Genomic DNA, 21,517 nt, shown 5'->3' on the forward strand with positions numbered 1-21,517 from the left:
GAAGGCACCTGATGGAAAGATTCTGGGTTCCTGCATGGCCATGCAGAGGGGAGCAGCCTCTATCCTGAACGCCCAGCCAGCAAGCTCTGGTGGGCCCAAAATATGTGAAGTCAATGAAATCTGGGGGAGTCATCTGGTACTTCAGTACAATATAACCAATTCATCTGCTTAAAACCTTGGCCCGGGGCCGGATGCATTGGCTTGCCTGTAGTCCCAGCACTTTGAGAGGCCAAGGAAGGCAGATCACTTGAGGTCAAGAGTTCAAGACCAGCCTGGCCAACATGGTGAAACCCCATCTCTACTAAAAATATAAAAAATTAACCAGGTGTGGTGGTGGGTGCCCGTAATCCAAGCTACTCAGGAGGCTGAGGCAGGAGAATTGCTTAAGTCCAGGAGGCAGAGGTTGCAGTGAGCCTAGATGGCGCCACTGCATTCCAGCCTGGGCGGCAGAGCGGGACTCCATCTCAAAAGAAAAAAGAAAAAAAACTTGGCCAGAGGCAGTGGCCCACGCCTGTAATTCGAGCACTTCGGGAGGCCATGGAGAATGGATCACCTGAGGTCAGGAGTTCGAGGCCAGCCTGGTCAACATGGCAAAACCCCATCTCTACTAAAAATACAAAAATTAGCTGGGTGTGAATCCCAGCTACTCAGGAGGCTGAGGCAGGAGAATCACTTGAACCTTGGAGGTGGAGGTTGCAGTGGGCCGAGATTGCACCACTGCACTCCAGTCTGGGCAACAAGAGTGAAATTCCATCTCAAAAACAAAATAAGTAAAAACTTAACCACACTGTTAACTTAGCTAAGTATTTTTCTAGACATTTAAACCCATTTTAACCCAGCCATTTTGTCTCAGAAAACTTTGTTCCTGTGCTATATTTGATTCTGTGCTAAATAAAACATTTAAATCAGAATTATACCAATATTTAAATCTTTCTGTTAACAAAGTATTTTCCAGCGCATTTTTTTTTAAAGCAGCTGAAACAGGCACTTGTTTATTTCCCCGGAAGGAGGCAGAATGGGATCCTTGGGGAGTCTCTGTCCCAGCCTGGCGCCTTGGACAGGCAGATCTCACTTCCAGAAGAGCACATGCCAGGAAAGCAGCCAGCAGGGGTAGAGGCCCAGGGACAGCAGTGGGAAGAGCAGGGCGCCTTAGGTGTGGTGCTCCAGCACACCCTGGGCCAGTACTGCAAGGAAGAGCTGCCAGCCTTCGGCCAGTGACAGTGGTGCCTCCTGCACCTCCTGCCACAGGAATGGGTTGCCAAGGGGCGTGGCCGCCGGGCTTGTCAGCGCCAGCAGGGCAGTGTAGAGGGTCAGGGGCCCATGAGGCTCGGCGAGCGCAGCAGCAGGCACCATAGTGGCAGCCAGCAAGAAGTCCAGTGAGAAATTGGTGAGGATGATGCAGCCCAGCTGCAGTACTAGGCAGATCAGGGCTACCAGCTTCCGCACCATCCAGCCCCTGTCTGGGACCTGAGGGCTTACCACCCTCTGCTGGGGGAGGCGGGACACTGGGGCCAGGGACCCCCCCTGGGCTCCTCAAGGCCTGCTCCAGCCTCAGGCAGCTGCATCCACAGTTTCAGAGCCTTGAAACCAAGGACCAGGAGCAAGAAGTCGGTGGCAAGCAAGTAGAGGCCGATGGAGACGAAGGGAGAGAGGGTGGGGAGCAGGTAGAGGAAGAACGGCTGGTGCAGGTGCTACAGGAGGTGGTTGAGCTTGTAGAACATGCCCTCCAAAGCCTTGCCCACTGCCACCAGGTTATACTCGTACTGGCGGAAACTATTGATGCCACACAGGGTTAGGGCTTCCACACGGTAGCAGAAGAAGAGGCCATAGGAGTGGTGGGGGCAGCGGGAGGCCTGCCACAGAGCCATGAGCGGTAGTGTCTGCAAGTCCTGCAGCGGCCTGGCCAACGACATCCAGTCCTAGGGTTGCAGTTTACTTACCCTGAAGCGTGCACAACAGGCCCCCTTTCTGGCAGAAGGTCTGGAAGAGATTGAGCAGGTCAAGGTTGGGCAGCTGTCCAGGGCAAATTTTATTCAGACATTTTAAAACCTTGATCCATTTTATAAAACTACAGGATAGAAACCCAATTATAACTCATCCACTTTTTAAAATATATACATACAGAGTCTTGGTCTGTCACCCAGGCTGAAGTGCAGTGGCATCATCTCAGCTCTCTGCAACCTCCACCTCCCGGGCTCAAGTCATTCTCCTGCCTCAGCCTCCTTTGTAGCTGTTATTACAGGCATGCCTCACCTATGCCTGGCTACTTTTTGTATTTTCAGTAGAGACAGGGTTTCACCATGTTGGCCAGGTGAGTCTTCAACTCCTGGTCTCAAGTGATCCACCTGCCTCGGCCTCCCAAAGTGCTGGAATTACAGATGTGAGCCACCAGGCCCAGCCTCTAGCTCATCGACTCTTATTTTTAATTCACCAGAACTATTTTATCAGGATTATTTATTTTTTATTTAAATGACTCCATTTTGGGCCACATCAAAATTAACTGACTACAGACTCTGCTATTATAAGTTTTATTCAGGAATCAGTATTTCTTTAAGTCAACTTTTCCAGATCAAATTAAACACAACAAAATATTTTCCAAAATCTTTTTCTTCCAACAATTTTTAGTCATCATAAGTTGTACCACATACAGTTTTAACCATTATCCATTTTGCATGCATTATTTGTATTATTAGTCTTCACTATGAGAATTAAAGTATCTCTAGTCAAAACGGTGGGGTCAAAGCATTCTACTTTTTTAGTTTACAGAGATTTAAATTAGTCTTAGCTTCTAGGAACATGCTGCTTGCCTCGACGTCTCCATAAACCCCTGTGCTGACCTTGCCCCATTGATGAAACAGAAGAGGATTTTCTCAGAGCTCCTTATAAATTACAGGCAGGTAGAAGCCAACACATTGCTTCCTATCGTCCTGCTTAGGCACTGAAAACAGCCGTCCTACTCACACATCCCGGCTAAGAGTCATGACTTTTTCTCTCTCTTCAATGAATAAATACCAAGAAAAGAGAGTCTGTTTTAGACAAATAAATTCCCAATTTATCGAAGGGTAACTCAGTCCCTCCCCTTCATCTTGCAGTTCAGTGTAGGGAGACAACGCTGGTCTTCACCCGGGATTTTCATACTTCCCTCTTTCTTAAGAACAGAGGGCTCGGTTTTATCCTGGGCAGCAATTTGCCAAGCAAAAAGGCTACTGCTGCTAACTAACCTACCTTGTAGCTAAGGTGACCAGAACAAGTCCAAGCTAACTGGGCATGAGCAGAGGCACTGTGAGGGGCTCGGGGAAGCTGCTTGCCTGGAACTCACACAGCTGAGCGGGTCTTGGTCCTTCCTTCTCTCCTCTGCCTACCTCTGAAGCACAGCCCTCTGGGGTCCAGAGACAGCATTGAGGACAGAAGTCAGCTACTGAGACTCTGGGACAGCAGGACAGGTGCTGGCTGATGGCCATGGGGACAACCCAGGTCAGCATGGACAGCCACCTCCAGAGTTCTTTAACAGGAGAGAGAAAGCATTCTCTCTGGTCTATACCACAACTCTTCTGAACTTTCTGCTGTGTGTAGACAAATCTAACTCCAGCTGAGGTACTCACTTTTCCCTGAATCTCTGTGAGCTGGGACCAGTCCTGCCCTTCCCTGAGACACACGCTCCAAAAGAGCCAGGGGTGTAGGCGACTGGCATGATTATAAAGATCTGGGGCTCTCACCGGTTCCACATCCATGGCCACTTCTAGTAGTCACAGAGGTCCAGTTTCCCCTTGGGGAACTACTCCCTTCCCCCAAGTCCATGTGGTTAAGTAAGGTTGGCTTACTTCCTGGTTGCAGGAGACAGGAACCAGGGGACATGTGGGACACGCACTGGAGGAACCACTGGTACCGTGCAATGTGCTGTGCAGTGTGGCTCTGGTGCACCTGCCACCTGGGGCCCATGCAGACCCTGTGTGCACATGTGGCCATGGACATGAGGCCCAGGCATCCCCCTCAAAGTCCACACATGTCCACTCATTAGGAGGCCCAAGGGCACCCAGAGCACATCCCACACACCCACCAAGTATGGAGAAGTTGGACAGGGTCCACGGTGAGGCCTCCATATGCAGTTCCAGTCCAACCCCTCATTAGACACTTGGGAAACCCAGGCCCAGAGAGAGGAGGGGCTGGCCCAGGACACAGGACATGAGCAGAGTCCAGTTACCGCTTCCTAGGCCAGAGCTGAACCATATCCCATGGGGTGGTTTTGGGAATGGGAGCCCCTAAAATTCTGCAGATCCCCGCTCACTTTTCCCAGGAGAGGCTGTTTCCTCTCAGCATCGCCACAGGTGCATACCCACAGGCACACACAAGCTGACATCACAAGGGATGACTAAGGGTGGGGTGGGAGGAGAAGCGGATCCTGGGGAGGTAACAAAGGGAAAGAAGAAAGAGGCTGAGGCAGCTCTGCTACAGACAGCAGCATCCAGTCACCAGCACCATGACCAGGGCCCATAGCATGGGAAAGGAAGAGATGCCAAGAGGCCAGGCTAGGGGATCCCTAAGGTCCCCCGGGTCGGCCTGGTCTGGTGCCACCTCCAGGGCAGTCAGGGGAGAGCAGGGCCTGGAGTCCTGTGTCCACTGCTCTGGGCAGCTTCCACCAGGATGAGCTCCCTAGACTGAAGGGGCTACAAGAGAGAAGTCCTCAGTTTCCTTCTCCACATACTGAGGTGCTGGGCGTGGGTCACCCCAAGACTCCCACAGGCTCAGAAAGCCTCCGTTGCCCCAGCTCTCCACAGATGACCCGCTGTGCTCCAAGGTTCTTAGAAAATGCTTTCTACCCCTGGAGGTCCTTCTGAGCAGAGGAAGGCAGGGCAGTTTGTGTCCTGAGACTTGGAGCGGCGCAGGACATGGCAGAGCATGGACCGTGCATCCCTGAACAAGAGCAAAGACGCCAGCGTAGGAGGCTCGGGTCCTCCTACTGTGGAAGTGGAGCTGGGGCCACCTCCCCGGATGTGGTGAGGAGGCCTTGGAAGTGTCTGGACCCCGGGACAGTGCTGGCAGTAGGGGTAAGAAGGGATTCTGATATTTCTCTCAATCCTCTCGGATTTTTGCCGCCTGGGATGCAGGAGAGTGGATTTGCCTTGCAAGCTCTGTGTCCTGGTTTTCCTTCTTTGGATGCAGTGCTAGCTCTGGCCACCAGGTGGAGACATGTGCCCACTGTGTTCTACGGGAGCACCTGAGCCAGGGAAGAGCCAGGGGTCATTCAGGCCATTCCCCGCCTCCAACCTGGCCTGCTTCTCCTATTGTCAGCATCCATCTCCACAGTCCGAGCTGGTCCGTGGTAGGATGTGGGAGCGAGGGGCTCCAGATCCTCCCATTTACTCATTCAGTCATGATGCCCAGAGCACTTACCTTGTTCCAGGGCCTGAGTTAAGCCTGGGTGCCCCCGTGAAAAAGACAGACATGGTATGGTCCCTGCCCTCTGGGAAGGCACCATCTGGAGGGGGAGAGGGACCAAACCACAAAACATGTAAGTGGGGAAAGGAGCAAGTGCTGTGTCGAAGTAAAGCAACTGCTGCAGGGGAGGCTGGGGGCCACTTCTTGGTGAGGGGATCTGAAAAGGCCTCCCTGAGGTGACATTCATGCCATGAGCAGAACGGTAAGAGGCAGCCGGCCCTGCAGACATTTCCAGCACAGTGTGGGGAGGTGAAACTGTGCAGGGGCTCCAGGGCAGATGAGTTTGTCCAGAAAGAAGCTTAGAAAGGGAGACAGTGTGGCTGGAGGGAGCTGGGGGCAGAGCAGGGGAGGGAGGGAAGGGTGGAGCAGATCCTGGGCCAGGTCTGCTGTATGAGGGCCCCACTGCTGTGTGGAAACACTGCCCCACCCATAGCTGCCCATAACAACAGGCACTCACTATCTGTTTCCACAGGAGGCCCAGGCCCAGCCCAGCTCAACAGGGTGCTTCTACCACACAGTCTCTCAGGGGGCTGGGCTGAGGTCTCCTCTGAGACTCAACTGGGGCAGGATCCACCTTCAAGCTCATTCATGGGGCTATTGGAAGGATTCCATGTGGACTGAAGGGCCAAGTTCCCCTCTGTTGTCCTCTTTGGGTCCTAAGCCACAGGAGCCTCCCCTGAGGATAGTTCCTAACAGAGCAGCTGCTCCCCAGAGCCAGGGCTCAGAGAGAGGAAGGGGGAAAGAGAGAGGAGGTGAAGAGAGGGAGAGAGGGGGGAAGAGAGAGCTGAGAAGATCTGGGAAAATGTCAGCTATGGTTGCTAACAACTAAACCTTGGAGGAGATATCTCATCACTTTTGCCACATTCTGTGATTAGAACAGGGTCTAGTGCACACTCCAGGGGAGGGCGTTGCACAAGGATGTGTATCCCAGGGGTGTGGATCAGAGGGAGCCATTAGGGAGGCTGCCTACTACATAGGCAAGAAAGGTACTTGGGTTTGAATCTGGATATCAAGAGAAGCCACTGGAAGGATCAACGGAGGAAGACAATATACGAAGTCATTTAACTTCAACACTTTCATGGTGCAGACAGAGAAATGAGCCAGAAGGAGAAATGACATTTCCAAGGTCACGTGGCAGCAATCCAGGCCTTCCACAGGCGTTGTGGGGAGGCGGCGCTGCACATATGGAGATGTCATGGAGTAGGAGGCTGAGCAGTCAGCACCCCTGGGGAGCATTTGGGGTCCTCTTATCAGGTAAATTTGGGATAAATCTGTTTTCTGACCTAAGTCTTACTTGCACAGCATATTGACTTTGTGAAAATTCATCGCCTTGTATGTTTCATCTGTGCATTCTATTTTTTTATTTAATACCGGAAAATTAGAAAAAGACGTCTGAGAAATCTTGAAACCTCCAGACATGTGGTTTGACCCTCTATCTCTAAGGACCAGAGGGAAACTCTGCCAATGTCTGGATTGTAGGTGGAGTAAAAAAAACTTGTAAGTTTGATGAAAAACAGGTAGTCCCAGACCAGGATGGAGGGATCTAGATACTAGGAGGAGTGGGTCTGCCCGGATGGGCCCAGAGCAGTTTCCTCCCCAGTGCTGTGATTCGGGCCTGGAATTCAACAGCCATTTTGAGTGTTCTCTGGGCCTGTAGGTGAGGCAGCAGCACACTTTAGATGACTAGAGGGTGGCTTCTCCTGCATTTGGTGAGCCTGGGGCTTTGGACCCCTCTTCTGTTATTTGTGCGGGGTGCACACAACTGAATGCAACTGCATTCAGTTCATCCAAAGTCACCAATACGCAAGAAAGACAGAGACATCCATCTGGTAAAGGAACCCTAAGCCCAGCCCACTAAAAGAGTCTGACTCTTGGTTTCATTTGCTTTCTTTTCACTTTTCTAAATCAATTATTAGCTCAGAGAGATGACCCCCCTCCCGCCCCCCAGGGTAGAAAATCACAGGAGAGAGGAGAACATCAGTCTAGAGGAACAGGTTGGGCAGGGCAGGAGGTAGAGGGCAGACCGGGGCTTCTCTCCAGTCTCTCCTGGATGCCAGGCTAAAACCCTACACACTATACTTTTGGGGCCATGGACTGGCTTGTTGTGAGTGCTCCAGGCAGCCCAGGAGAGTATCCCCCAGCCCCTGTTCATCAGCTGCCTTCCCTTCCCAGGTGAATCTGCACCAGGCCTGTCATCTCCTCTAAGGCCAGCCTTGTCTGAACTGCTTTTATGCACAACTCAATTCTAACACTTACTAAACAGAGTTAGTGCAGACCCCACAGGTTAAGGGCTCAGCCCCATAAGGCTGCCCTCACTTCGGACACAAGCCCCAGGCCTCTCGTACTTCTGACTGGCCAGCCATCAAGGGAGGGTTTGCATAACCCCGTCTCCAGGCTCCATGGTTTGCTGGAATGATGCAGAGAACTCAGGAAAGCACTCAGCTTCCTATCACTGGTTATTACAAGGGACACTACTCCGGAACAGCCAAGAGGAACAGATGCACAGGGCACTGTGGTGGGGGGTGCACAGAGCTCCCACACGCACCCTCCCAGCACCTCCCTGTGGTCACCAACCTGGGAGCTCTCAGAACCCAGTTGCTTGAGGGCTTTATGGGGGTTCCATCATGTGGCATGATTTATTACATCACTGGCCACGGGTGACTCACTCAATCTCCAGCCCTCTTCCCTCCCTGGGGGTGCAGAGGTGGGACAGACCGTTTCAACCCTCTGATCGTGTGAGTGGCCTTTCTGGTGACCGGGGCCACACTGAAGCTTCCTAGGGGCCTACCAAGAGTCACCGCAGAACAAAAGGAGCTCCTGTCACCCCTACAGGTCTCAGAAAACTGCAAGGAGTTAGGAACTCTACGGGGCCAGAGACTGGGGACACAGACCAGACACATGCTTGTAATATCACAAAATCACACTGTGAGAGCGAGACTGAGCCTCTAGGAGACTCTGAGGAGACACTGATCAATCCCAGGATGAACGCACACTCAGCCCTCACGGTCCATGGGGGACTGACTCCAGAACCCCAAGGACACCAAAATCCACAGAGGTTCAATCAAGTCTTTGATAGAAAATGGTGTAGCATTTGCTTATGACCTGAGCATATCTTCCTGTGTACTCTCAATCATCTCTGGATTCCTTATAACACCTAACATAGTGTCAATGCTATGTACTGCTATATGGGGAGCTGGAGAAGACACAGCTCTTTCCCATCACCTTTGAGGTCCAGTGAGCCATCACGCCCCTGATCTCCTCACCCAGGGCCTGCACCCTCCCACAGATCGGTGCAGGGCCCAGGCCACCTGACATCAGAGCTGCTGCGGGCAAAGAGCTATGAAACCAGAGGAACATACCAGCGTCCTACCAGAGACACCTGGGCTCACGGGCAGGGTTGATACATGGAAGGAAATCCCACCTGGGAGGAACTTGAGGACAAGTAGCGCTGAAAGGTAGAGCAGAGGGGCCTGAGACAGGATCACATGCCTTGAGATCTGTGAGATTGCGGGTCATGCCATGGTTTTAAGCAATCCCACTCTTTTACTCCCCAGGAAAGACAGCACCTTCCAGGCCCTGCCAGCCCTGGACACCCCTAAGCCGTGTCTGAGGCCCATGTCCTCCTCCTCAGTCGCCAGAAGGGTCTTAGCACAAATACAGAACATCAGTCAGTTCTTACGACACCACATCCTCCAAACAGGATGGCCTCTGATTCTCACAATCAAAGACATTTATTCTTCCCAAATATATTTGTTCCTTACAAAAGAGAAGGCATCATCTGTCTGTGCCCTATGGGGGAAGGTCTGGCTCTTCCAGGAGCCTGGGCTTAGGGAAAGGAATAGGTCAGCTGGCGTGGCCTCTAGGAAGGGAAAGAATCAGAGAGAGAGGATAACAGTAGCTTGCTGCCCTGCCATCACCCTGTTTCACTCACTTGCATTTGTGAAGTTATCTCATTTAAAAAATTTTTATTTATTTATTTATTTATTTATTTATTTATTTATTTATTTATTTTTTGAGACGGAGTCTGACTCGGTCACCCAGGCTGGAGTGCAGTGGTGCAATCGCGGCTCACTGCAACCTCCACCTCCCCAGTTCAATGGATTCTCCTGCCTCAGCCTCCCGAGTAGCTGGAATTACAGGCGCCCGCCATCTCACCCGGCTGATTTTTGTATTTTTAATAGAGACAAGGTTTCACGATGTTGGCCAGGCTGGTCTTCAACTCCTGACCTCAGGTGATCCACCCACCTCGGCCTCCCAAATTGCTGGGATTACAGGTGTAAGCCACCACGCCCAGCCTTTTATTTATTTATTTATTTATTTATTTATTCATTCATTCATTCATTCATTCATTCATTTTGAGACGTAGTTTTGCTCTTGTTGCCTAGGCTGGAGTGCATTGGGTGTGATCTCAGCTTACTGCAACCTCCACCTCCTGGGTTCAAGCGATTCTCCTGTCTCAGCCTCCAGTGTAGCTGGGATTTCAGGTGCCCACCACCACACCCAGTAAATTTTTGTATCTTTAGTAGAGATGGGGTTTCACCATGTTGGCTAGGCCAGTGTCAAACTCCTGACCTCAGGTGATAAACCTGCCTTAGCCTCCCAAGGTGCTGGAATTACAGGCATGAGCCACCGCACCTGGCCGAAAAATTGTTATTTTTAATAGACTGTCATTAGAAAGACAAAGCAAAAACCCAATGAACAAATGTTCCGGGGCTCGTAAAAGTGAAAATGCTCAAAAAAGAACAAGCCCCATGCCCTGGGCCTCTCAGGCCTCCCCCTTTGCCTGGAGATGCATTTGGCCCGAGGCGGAGTGGAGGAGGCTGTGAGCCTTAGGGGCCGAATCTCCCCACGGAGCATCCAGGGAGAGTGAAAGACAAGAGGCCTCGCATATCCCAAAAGTGGAACTTGAAGGTTTGGGGTGGGCAGCCCTGAGTTCAGAAGGGTGGGGGGAAATCCATGCCCCTGAATATCTTGGTGGGGCTCAGGTCTCCCTGTGCCCAAGACCCCACGCCCTTCCTGACATAAGCTGGGGGAGAGGCACTCCCTGCTTCACAAGCTTGGGGAGGGTGTCAGCTCCCGCCAGCTCCCCTTGCCTGTCTCCATATGTGTGTGTGTCAAGGTTCTCCAGAGAAACAGAACCAATAGGATATATATATATAGACATATAGATAAGGGGAGATTTATTATGGGAACTGGCTCACACCATTATGGAGGCTGAGAAGTCTCACAATCTGCCATCTGCAAGCTGGAGACCCAGGAACGCCGGTGGCATAATTCAGGCTGAGTCTGAAGGTGTGAGGCCCAGGGAAGCCAACAATGTCATTCAGCATGAGGCCAAAGGCCTGAGGACAAGGTAAGGGTGGGCTGGGGAGGGAGACTCCAGTCCTCAAGGAAAGAGAGAGTCTGCTCTTCTTCTGCTGTCTTGTTCTGAGCGGCCCTTGTGGATGGGATGAGGCCCGCCCATGCTGGTGAGGGAGATCTTCTTACTCCGTCCACTGGTTCAAATGTTAATCTCTTCTAGAAACACCTCAAAAGCACACCCAGAAATCATGCGTTACCAGCTATCTGGGCATCTCATAGCCCAGTCAAGCTGACACTGAAATTAACCATCACACCACGTGGCACACTCTGGGGCAGCAGGGAGTACAGCAGTACAACTCCTCTGCACAGGGAGGTGGTGGGGACGGGCCAGGAGACCAGAACAGTCAGCATGGTTGTTTGGGCTTTGCTCATCTACCTCTGCCAAATGAAAATGTTCCCAGATCCCCATCTTTTCTTCCCATGTCAGCCTGGGAGGATGCACGAGGCTTGGCGCCAGGGGTACCAGGGCCTGGCACGTGGGTAGGCACATCAGCTCCTGGCTGCTGGACACTGTAGCCCTGCAACCTTGCTGGGCTTTGTTCAGGGTACCCTCTCTGCTCTCACTCACCCCAACAGGAGGTGGCCAAAGAGAGGCAGGCAGAGAAAGAGCTTGGCCAAGCAGCCTTGGAAAGGAATTTCTGTGTATCACTCACGTTCTTCTCTCCACTAGAAAGGCATTTCCACATTGGAGTGGAAGGAAACCGCTGTGCTATGGGAGAGAATGGATCCATACAAAAGAGCAGGGAGGAAGGGAGGAAACGTGCCGGGTGCCAGAATTTTGTGTCATTGAAGACACTTGCCAGCGTTCTGCTTTTGGGGGGTGCCCATTTTGACAGTGTTGCGAGTCAAAGAGCTGCCTGTGTTTTGGTTTTTACTGTGTGGCAGGCACTATGGAAGGGCATTAACACACACGGATGTGCTTCCTGCAGCAGAGCTGGAGACACCTCTCAAACACTACCTTCAAGAAAATTCAGTGTCGAGTAGCTTGAGTGTATTATCTAAGATCACATGTCCTGAAAGAATTGGGGTTCAATGCAGAATTCTGTATCATAAATTATAGGGGTGTATTTATATTTCACATTTTAAATTTCTGGGTTTTTTTTTTTCATTTTTAACCACTCTTTCTGCCTTGAACCACTTTCCCTTGGGATTCTTGGCCTTCATTACTTGGACACTTTTGATTTTTTTTTTCTTTAGACAGGGTCTCACCCTGATGCCCAGGCTGGAGTACAGTGGTACAACCATGGCTCACTGCACCTTGACCTCCCGGGTTCAGGTGATCCTCCCACCTCAGCCTCCCAAGAAGCTAAGAATACAGGTGTGCATCATCATGCCTGGCTAATTCTTGTATTATTTTGTAGAGATGGGGTTTCACCATGTCACCCAGGCTGGTTTTGAACTCCTGGGCTCAAGTGATTCACCCCCCTCAGCCTCCCAAAGTGCTAGGACTAGAGGCGGCCACCAAACTCAGCTGATGCTTTTGATTTTTTATAGGTTTTAACATACATGGTTGAAGAATACTTCTTAATTGTTTTTGTTTTTGTTTTGAGATGGAGTCTTGCTCTGTCACCAGGCTAGAGTGCAGTGGTGCGATCTCAGCTCACTGCAACCTCTGCCTCTCAGGTTCAAGCGATTCTCATGCTTCAGCCTCCCAGGTGGCTGGGACTACAGGTGCGTGCCACCACGCTCAGCTAATTTTTGTATTTTTAGTAGAGACATGTTTTCACCATGTTGGCCAGGCTGGTCTGGAACTCCTGACCTCAGGTGATCCACCTGCCTCGGCCTCCCAAAGTGCTGGGGTTACAGACGTGAGCCACTGAACCAGGCTTCTTAATGTTTTAGTAATTACACAAGAGGTAAATATGTTTACTTTGTGTAAACTTCCCAGACGAAAAAAATAAAGATTTCTCTTTTAAGAAGCAGTGTTTGAATAGTTTCTAGTAACTCATAAAAGAATTCTGAGTTACTTAAATAAGAACCCAAACAAAAACTAAGCATGTATTTATTTAGAAAATGTTGAGTCATTAGAATGTTATAACACAACATAGGTGTGGAAAGGCAAAGATATTTGATATTAGATTTTAGGTTTCTTTATCCACAATAAGTAGCTTTGGTTTCTATGTTACTATCTCAAGCATGACCTGGTTTTTTCAGTAGTTTAATGGAATTGGATCATTCAGCCAATCAACATGCAAAATATATATAGCTTGACCATTGTTGTCATTTCATGCAAATATATCTCTAACTTATTTAATTTGTAATCCATTAAATTGATCTAGTTAATATCTCTCATTACTAGGATAATGCAGTCAAAGTTTCTAACACTAGAGTCTTATTATTATCCTGCCCTAAGGTGTGTTGTGATGTAATGACATCATTTTTGTGTTCAAGAACTAAATCCCTTTAGTTTTGTGCTCAAGAACTAAATCCCTTTAGATAAGGTCCAAGGGAGATGAACTATAAAATAAATCTCATTTTATAATATAAATTTTGTTTCATAAAATAAATCTCATTTTATAATATAAGAAGTATAATAAAAAGCATATTTTTTAAAAACAGGCTAAGAATGATATTAGTAGACATTATATAATAAAAACATTTTGCTGAATCACTTAATAATTGCAGATTATCTTAATTATCTTGTAATAATTGAATACTCCATAGATCTAAGTATTTCAAATTGTCATTATGTTATTTGGCTCACAGTAGGAAATTACCATTAAGTTCAAAAATATCACAGAAAAAGTAAATTAAAATAAAAATATTTATTTGGATATATACATGCGTTAGATATTATGGTGTATTGCATACGTTTTCATGTATGTGGTGTTACACCAGAAGCATTATTCAACAGTTGGCCTTTTTAAAAAAATCTGAACTATGTTCAGAAAATCTTTCCACCACAGTGCACGGAGATTGATTTCATTTGTATAACAGATGGATGAGCCATATTATAATTAACTGTTTAATTACCCTGTTATCCAGTTGTGGATATTTAAGTCCAAACATTGCAGTAATAAATATGCAAGAGTGCCTTTAGACACATTAGAGAATGCGGCTCTAATTTAGGGACGTAGAAGTAAAATTGCTCAGCTGAATTGCTTGTGCATTTTGAACGATAAGAGTTACTGCCAGATTTTTGTTACAAGGCTGCAGTAATTTACACTCCTGACACTGAATGAGTGCCCGTATGTTGACGCATCATCAGCGCTGGAGAAGATGAGCTTCTAAATGTGTCTTACCCTCATCAGTTGTATTGGTCATTAATCTGTCAGGAAAACAGAAACTTCACAAGCTTTCTGTAACAAAGAGATCTGGCCGGGTGCAGTGGCTCATGCCTGTAATCCCAGCACTTTGGGAGGCCAAGGCGGGCGAAGCACTTGAGGCCAGGAGTTCAAGACCAGCTTGGCCAACATAGCAAAACCTCCTCTCTGCTAAAAACACAAAAACATAGCTGGTGTGGTGGTATGCACCTGTAATCCCAGCTACTCGGGAGGCTGAGGCACAAGAATCACTTGAACACAGGAGGTGGAGGTTGCAGTGAGCCACTGTACTCCAGCCTGAGCGGCAGAACAAGACTCTGTCTCAAAAAAAACGAAAAAAAGAAACTTGAATACAGGGAATTTAACAAAAAGGTGCCACAGATCTAAAACTGTACCAACCCCAAGGCTGGAGGAACCACAGTAAGAGTTTGGGGTTCTCAGAACCTAAATGATTGAAGAGATAGAGAGTGGGGCTGAAATTCTGAGAAGGAACCACCACCTGGCTGAGGGAGGGGTCTCTCAGAGGTGGGACGACCACCTGGCTGTGCTGGTGTCTCTGGAGTGGAGGAGGGTCTCTCGGAGGTAGAATGAGAGTCAGGCATTAATCCCAAACAAAAACATGAGATTTGTGTGGTTTTGGTTTTGGTTTTGCTTGTTTTGTTTGGAGACACGGTCTAGCTGTCACCGGCTGGAGTGCAGTGGTGATGGTAGCTCACTGCAGACACAACCTCCTGGGCTCAAGTGATCCTCCCACCTCAGCCTCCCTAGTAGCTGAGACTACAGGCGTGTACCACCATGCCCAGCTTGTTTTTGCTGTTTTAATTTTTATTTTACTTCCCAAGACTCTAAAAGACTTGCTGATCTATTCACGCACAAACTCATGCTCATATCCATACTCCCTGTCTTGTCACTTTATCCCCACCCAGTCCCTTGCTGCCCCTGCCATCCCCTCAGTGTGACTGAGTTGCTGGAGGTACCCTGCCCCATGCTTGCTTTCTTGCCCCAGGCCCTGCTGGGCCCCCTGTCTCTGCCCTGTCTGCCTCAGCTCCCCTCTGTCTCTCTGCCTTTTCACCTCCATGCTCCCAGCCTCGCATCCTTGGAGCCTAGTTCACCTCTCACAAAGCACGGCCTCCTGCGGTCCCCAGTGCTGCTGGTGCCAAGGCCATCCTGCCCCGCCATTGTGTCTTCACAATCCCCAACACTGGGCTCAGGTTTCCCCTGGGGGGCTGAGCTGTCTTCCCTCAGTCACACCTTCCTCCCCACCCAGGCTTATCCAGTCACTCTGTCTTCTCCCCACCTTTCACCTTGGATCAGGCCCACAAGGTCACCGAGGGACATTTTCCATCCAAAGTAACTTAACAACATCTCCTCCTGCACTGTCTGGTCACATGCTCTGAGGTCAACAGTTGTGCGTCCACTGATAACACATTTCATACTATCCAGTGCAACTCACAACCCTACAAACATAGATTAAAGGAGAAATGCTGGAATAAGGGACGGATGGCTAAGCATTCTAATTTGAATGAGCACATTTAAAACTACAAGGGAAAACTATCACCAGGTTCACCTCACAGGACATCTGGGTTTTCTTTCAGGGAAATGAGCAAGTGGACACACCGAGACCCACCTTCTGGGTTAAGGGCCCAGCACGCTTCCCCTGGGCCGCCTACCATATGCTGTTCTCATCTCCCTGCTGTTCCTCACTCTGACACACACACCTGCAGTGGTGGCCTGGTCGAGGGATACACTTACCTCCTCGGCATGAAAGGAAGATGGGCAAACAGGAATCCCACAAATGGCGCCGTCAAAGTAAGAAGTGCAACAAAATGAACTGAGGGCAGGCGCTGTCATTTGGCAAACTCTGACTAAGACCTAAGACCAGGATTGCTTTTGAGACTGGAGTGAAACAGCAAAGACAGAAGACGAGTGACTCTGAGGCCTTGACTTGGCTTCCACACTAAAATGCGTTAGACCCAGGAATCAGCTTCTCTTTTCTTCCTCTTCATGTTTAGATGGTGAGAGAGGTAGCGTGTAAGACATACATTAGGGCTCCACATGAGGGCCAGGGACAGGTCAGACCAAGACTCCGACAGCCCAGCTCCACGGCAACCCGCTGGCCCCTGTGGGGGTGGACAGGTGTCCTGCTCATTCCCTCTCAGGGCGACTTCAGCTCTTGGAGGGGAGGGTTCTGGTGAAGCCTCAGGTGGGATAGTTATGGTGAGTGACAGTTGCTAGAAGAACACGGTGACAGTTTCTGTTATTTTCAATTGATCCAGTCTCTTGTCCACCACACAGACTCCTTGACGGAAGGCCCTTCAGGAACAAGAAAGGGTTCAGGTTCTCAGGGTGAAACAGGCTTTGCAATTCTCTAATTTGCTAATTGTCAGCTTCTGAAGACGGTGTTTTCTCATGGTAGTAGGAACTAGTATGAGTAATTTACCAGAGTGAAACAGGCAAGATTCCCTTCCCCTGCGGAAATACAGCCTGAGTTACAGCACCTCTTTTCTTGAATTCTTGGATTTCTTCCTCAGCTCCTTTCCTAAATCAGTTCATCTCTGACATAACCCGCAATGGGCATCGAAGGGAATTATTCCAGGAAGTGTCCTCCCCATCACTCTTTACTGTTTTTTTGTTTTCTTTTTGATGTTTTTGTTTTTGTTTTGACGCAGCACACAGCAAAACTGCTGCAGGAAGCAGAAGGATGTGTGTGACATATCACCTTCCATTTTGCATTAATAAACATCACCCCAAATTTGCCTATCCGCTGTTCAAATAAAGATCCAACAGAATAGAAACTCAACAGGAAAACTCACTGTCACTAAGGCCGACAAAAGACAAACTGGAGAAATATTAATCATAAATACAGAAAATAAAGGATGGGTGAACAAATTGAGATCCGGCTTGCTGGGCGTCACGTGGAGAGCCTGTGCAGGAAGAGCCAGGACACCAGAGCTGAGGGGGCTTCCGCGATCCCTGCCGCTCTGTGCATCCTGGGCCCCAGCTCGGGGCCTGTCCCCCTCCAGCTGGTGGCGCCGTCCTCTCTGTGCCCTACCAAGCTCACCAGTAAACTGCAGCTACAGGGCACATAGCAAGGAAGAGGGGGACTCCGGGCAAGGCCTCCCCGGCTGGGGTGGGCCCAAGGGAGACCTCCCTGAACGGAGGTGGCAGGTGGGGAACCCACAGGACGTCACTGTCACCGACACCTCATTGTGATGTGCCCACCTGCTGCCCCTACTCTCGCGTGCAGACCCCTGTGGCCTCCTGGACACCTGTGAGGTCCTGAAGCCTAGTGAGGCAGCTGCCCTAAGGCCTGAGCCTCTGCGGGGACCAAGGAGCATGCCATGTGCGTGACAAAGCCTTTCCCTAAAGAAAGTGTCCCGTCCACCCCTTGAGGTTCTGGAAAACATTTCTTAAGACCCATTGAATGGCAGGATGAGATAAAAGGAACTGAATTTAAAACCGAGAATGAAATGCTAGAGCTTGGTCTCACTGCAGAGGGAAAACTGAGCCCCAGAGAATGAAGTTGTTTCCATCTGTGCGTCTTCACCTTGCTAATACCAAGAGCTGGGTCTGTGCCCGAGGACCGGCCTCCACGTGGTCCTGAGGAATCACAAAGTGTGGGTAAAACATCCTCCCCAGAATGCCCCCAAAGAGATCCATGTGTGATGGGAGAAGACCTTCCTAGGGGAAAGCAGCCATGCTCACGCTAGTAAGCCAGCTAAGCTTCTCCGCAAATTCTCCCCATGGCTGACAGCCAGAGGAAGCCCATGGACCCCTGGCCCCAGGGACCTCCTGCCATTCCCCATTCCCCTATTCAACAGCCTCCTCACAAACCACTAGCAAGCCCTGATCTCCTTGCATCTCTACCGTCACCTTTCCAGAAGGGCATCTAAATAGAATAACGCAACCTCTTCTGTCCGCCACTCTCACTTGGCCATATACATTGAAGGCTCACTCCTGCCTTTGAGCGACTTGACAGCTCATTCCTTTTCATCGATGAGTAGTATTCCATTGTGTGAATGTGCTTCAGCTTGTTTTTTATTCACCTATTGAAGGACATCCTGATTTAAAGTATCTGGAAACTTAAAGTATCTGAATAGAGGGTGCTGTACATAACTGCATTTTTTTTGTTTGGACATAAGTTTTCAAAGCAGTTGTCAACCTAGGAGCACAGCTGCTTTCTTAGACCATACGGTGAGACTATGTTTAGCTTTGGGACAAAACTACCATTGGTACTGCCAGTGGCTGTACCATTATGCCTTCCACCCGCAGTGATGAGCTCCTGTTTTTCCTAATCCTCCACAACAATTGCTATTGTCATTGTTTTTATATTTGAGTTGTTCTAAGAGAACCAATAGGAATTTAATATTTATATACATATATATTTACATATATATACACACATATCTCTACAGAGAGAGAGATATTTGTGCCCAGTGCAGTGGCCCACGCCTGTAATCCCAACACTTTGAGAGGCAGAGGTGGGTGGATTGCTTAGGAGTTTGAGACCAGCCTGGACAACATGGCGAAACACTGTCTCCAGAAAAAATTAGCCAGCATGGTGGTGCACACTTGTGGTCCTAGCTCCTCGGGGAGGTGAGGTGGGAAGATTGCTTAAGCCCAGGAAGTCAAGGCTACAATGAGAGCCAAGATGGCACTGCAGGACAACAGCACGGGCAACCGAGCCAGACTCTTTCTCAAAAAAAAAAAAGAAGAGAGAGAGAGATTTATTATGGGAATGGACTCCCATGATTATAGAGGCCAAGAAGTCCCACAGTCTACTGCCTGCAAGCTGGAGAACCAGGAACACCTGTGGTATAACACACAAGCCTGAAGACCAGATAGTCAAGTGGGGAGCCACTGGTGCAGCCTCAGAGCCCAAAGGCTTGAGAACCAGGAAGGACAGAAGACGAAAGTTGCAACTCAAAAAGAGAGAGACTGTATTGCTTTATTTGGGCCCCCAGTGGATCGGATGGCATTCACCCACACTGGTGAGCATGGCTCAGGCTACCCATTCAGTGCCCATCTCTTCCAGAAATACCCTCACAGCCACACAGCTACCTCACCGTTGTTGTAACTTGCAATCTCCTAATGACATATGCTATTGTGCTGCTTTTGGTAATACTTATTTGCCATCTTTATATATTCTTTGTTGAGGTGTCTGTTCAGATCATCGCCCACTTTTATTAGATTGTTTGTTTCCTTCTGGTTGAGTTTTACTTTCTTGGTATACTTTGAATAATCGTCCTTTTTTAGATAGATGTTTTCCAAATATTTTATCCCAGTATGTGCCTTGCCTTTTCATTCTCTTAATGGGGTCTTTTATGGAGTAGACATTTTCGTTTTAATAAGGTCTACATTATCCTGTTTTCCTTTCATGGACTGGCTTTTGGTGTTGTGTATAAAACCTCATCACCAAATACAAGGTCAGGTAGATTTTCTTCTCTGTTCTATCCTAGAATTTTTACAGTTTTCTACTTTAAATTCTAAGTCTATGAATAATTTTGTATGTATTTTTGTGGAAGTTGTAAAGTTCATTTGTACATTCATTTGATCCCACAAGGTCATCTGGCTGTTTCATCACCATTTGTGGAAAAGACTCTTTTGCTGTTGTACAGAATCAGTTGGCTATATTTATGTTGGTCTACTTGTTCCGTTTGTCTATGTGACCATTTCTTCCCCAATGTTACTCTCTCTTCATAAATTTATAAGTCTTGGAATCTGGATGTGTAAATTCTTCAACTTTGTTCCTCCTCAGTCTTATATTGCCTATTTTAGGTTTAGAAACATTTTATTGGTGTCTTTGCCGGGATTTTGACTGGAATTACACTGGATCTATAGATCAATTTTGGAGGAATTATTGATTTAGCTTTTATCTAATTTTTTTTCCAACTGTGTTTCCAAGTTTTCTGAATGAACATTTGTACGTATTTTGTTAGGTTTATATATGGGCTTCAGTTTTGGGGGTAGTATTGTAAATGATTTTTCTTTCATTTCAAATCAAATTCCAATTGTTCTTTACCGACGTGTAGGAAATCAATTAACTTGTACCATTACCCTTTTTTACTTTGATTCTTATATCCATCCGTTCTAATCAAGACACAGAATAGCAGGCTCCATTTCAGTTTGAATTTCCAAAATTACCGCTTGGCATAATCTGTACACTGAATTTCAGTGACGCATTGGCGCAGCCGCGAAGCGATGCATGCAACTCACTCCAGAATAGTGGGCTCAGGTGGTCCTGCACTGTGTGCTGACCACCGGCAGGGTGCGCCCGATCCCGCTATTTTCCACCCGCGCGCCGTGCATGCGTGCGCGGTGTGCAGCTGGGGCACGGCGTGCGCGGGAAGAACCGAGCTCCCTTCCCAGGAGTTCGGTCGCACGGAGCGCGGAGGGGAGCGACCCGGACCGAGGAGGGAGCTTCGCCGCGGCTTTCCCGACAGTTCCTTTTTTTTTTTTTTCTTTGAGACGGAGTCTCACTCTGTCTTCCCAGCTGGAGTGCAGTGGCGCGATCTCGGCTCACTGCAACCTTTGCCTCCCCAGTTCAAGCAATTATCGTGCCTTAGCCTCCCGAGTAGTTGGAATTACAGGCGCGCGCCACCACGCCTGGCTAATGTTTTTTGCATTTTTTGGTGGAGATGGAGTTTCACCATGTTGGCCAGGCTGGTCTCGAACCTGACCTCAAGTGATCCTCCCTCCTCGGCCTCCCAAAGTGCTGAGATTACAGACATGAACCACCGCGCCCGGCCCTCGGACCGCTCTTAAAAACTGCCCACGGAAGCGGTCACTTTTCTGGGATTTTCCCACGTGGTTCTTTACTTTTTCAGAGAACATTTTTAAAACACTTACTTTTTAGCAGTTTCGCCTCCTCGAGGCTTTGTCGCTCCTGGTCATTGCCTATCGCGGTGTATTTGCGGATTCTGGCTTGTTTCTGGGAGAGTCCCCGATGCTGAGACGCTGGGGCCGGAGGGGTGGGCGCCCCGGTTGCCAAGGTTTTGCTGGTCTGTTTTCCCACAGGGCCAAAGCCCTGCACACGCGTGGAAAACAGCTGCGCGGAATCCACTACATTACGTTTAAATATATTATTTATAACAAAATCAGATCTCACTACAGTCTTCTTTTCCTGGCTATAATGGAAGTAACTGCATCAACAATACTTCTCGTTCCTTTGTTAAGAAAGTCACCGTTTAATTGGCAGCAGATTTATAGGTGTGCATAGGTAATGCATGTTTTTCGTCATCGGAGTCGTGGATTAGAGGAAATGTTAGCTGTAGCAAGTATTCATATTAAACCACAAGATGAATTCAGGAGAATCCCATTTTTGTTTGTTTGTTTGTTTGTTTTTCTTGGTCTTGACCATTTGCAATACGGAATTAGCTGAAAGTCAGTTAACCTTTAGCTGTGAACCCATATGGTCGTGGGGTCATATGGCAGCTCTTTATGCAAATTGCAGGTTG

At 48.7% G+C, this 21,517-nt stretch overlaps 1 pseudogene; it reads right to left on the reverse strand.

Moving 5' to 3' along the window:
- Window positions 1–920: 920 nt before the first annotated feature.
- Window positions 921–15,239, reverse strand: LOC105540064 (annotated as a pseudogene).
- Window positions 15,240–21,517: the final 6,278 nt, after the last annotated feature.

This window comes from Mandrillus leucophaeus, unplaced genomic scaffold (genome assembly GCF_000951045.1).
Source record: "Mandrillus leucophaeus isolate KB7577 unplaced genomic scaffold, Mleu.le_1.0 Scaffold214, whole genome shotgun sequence".
Taxonomy (NCBI): domain Eukaryota; kingdom Metazoa; phylum Chordata; class Mammalia; order Primates; family Cercopithecidae; genus Mandrillus; species Mandrillus leucophaeus.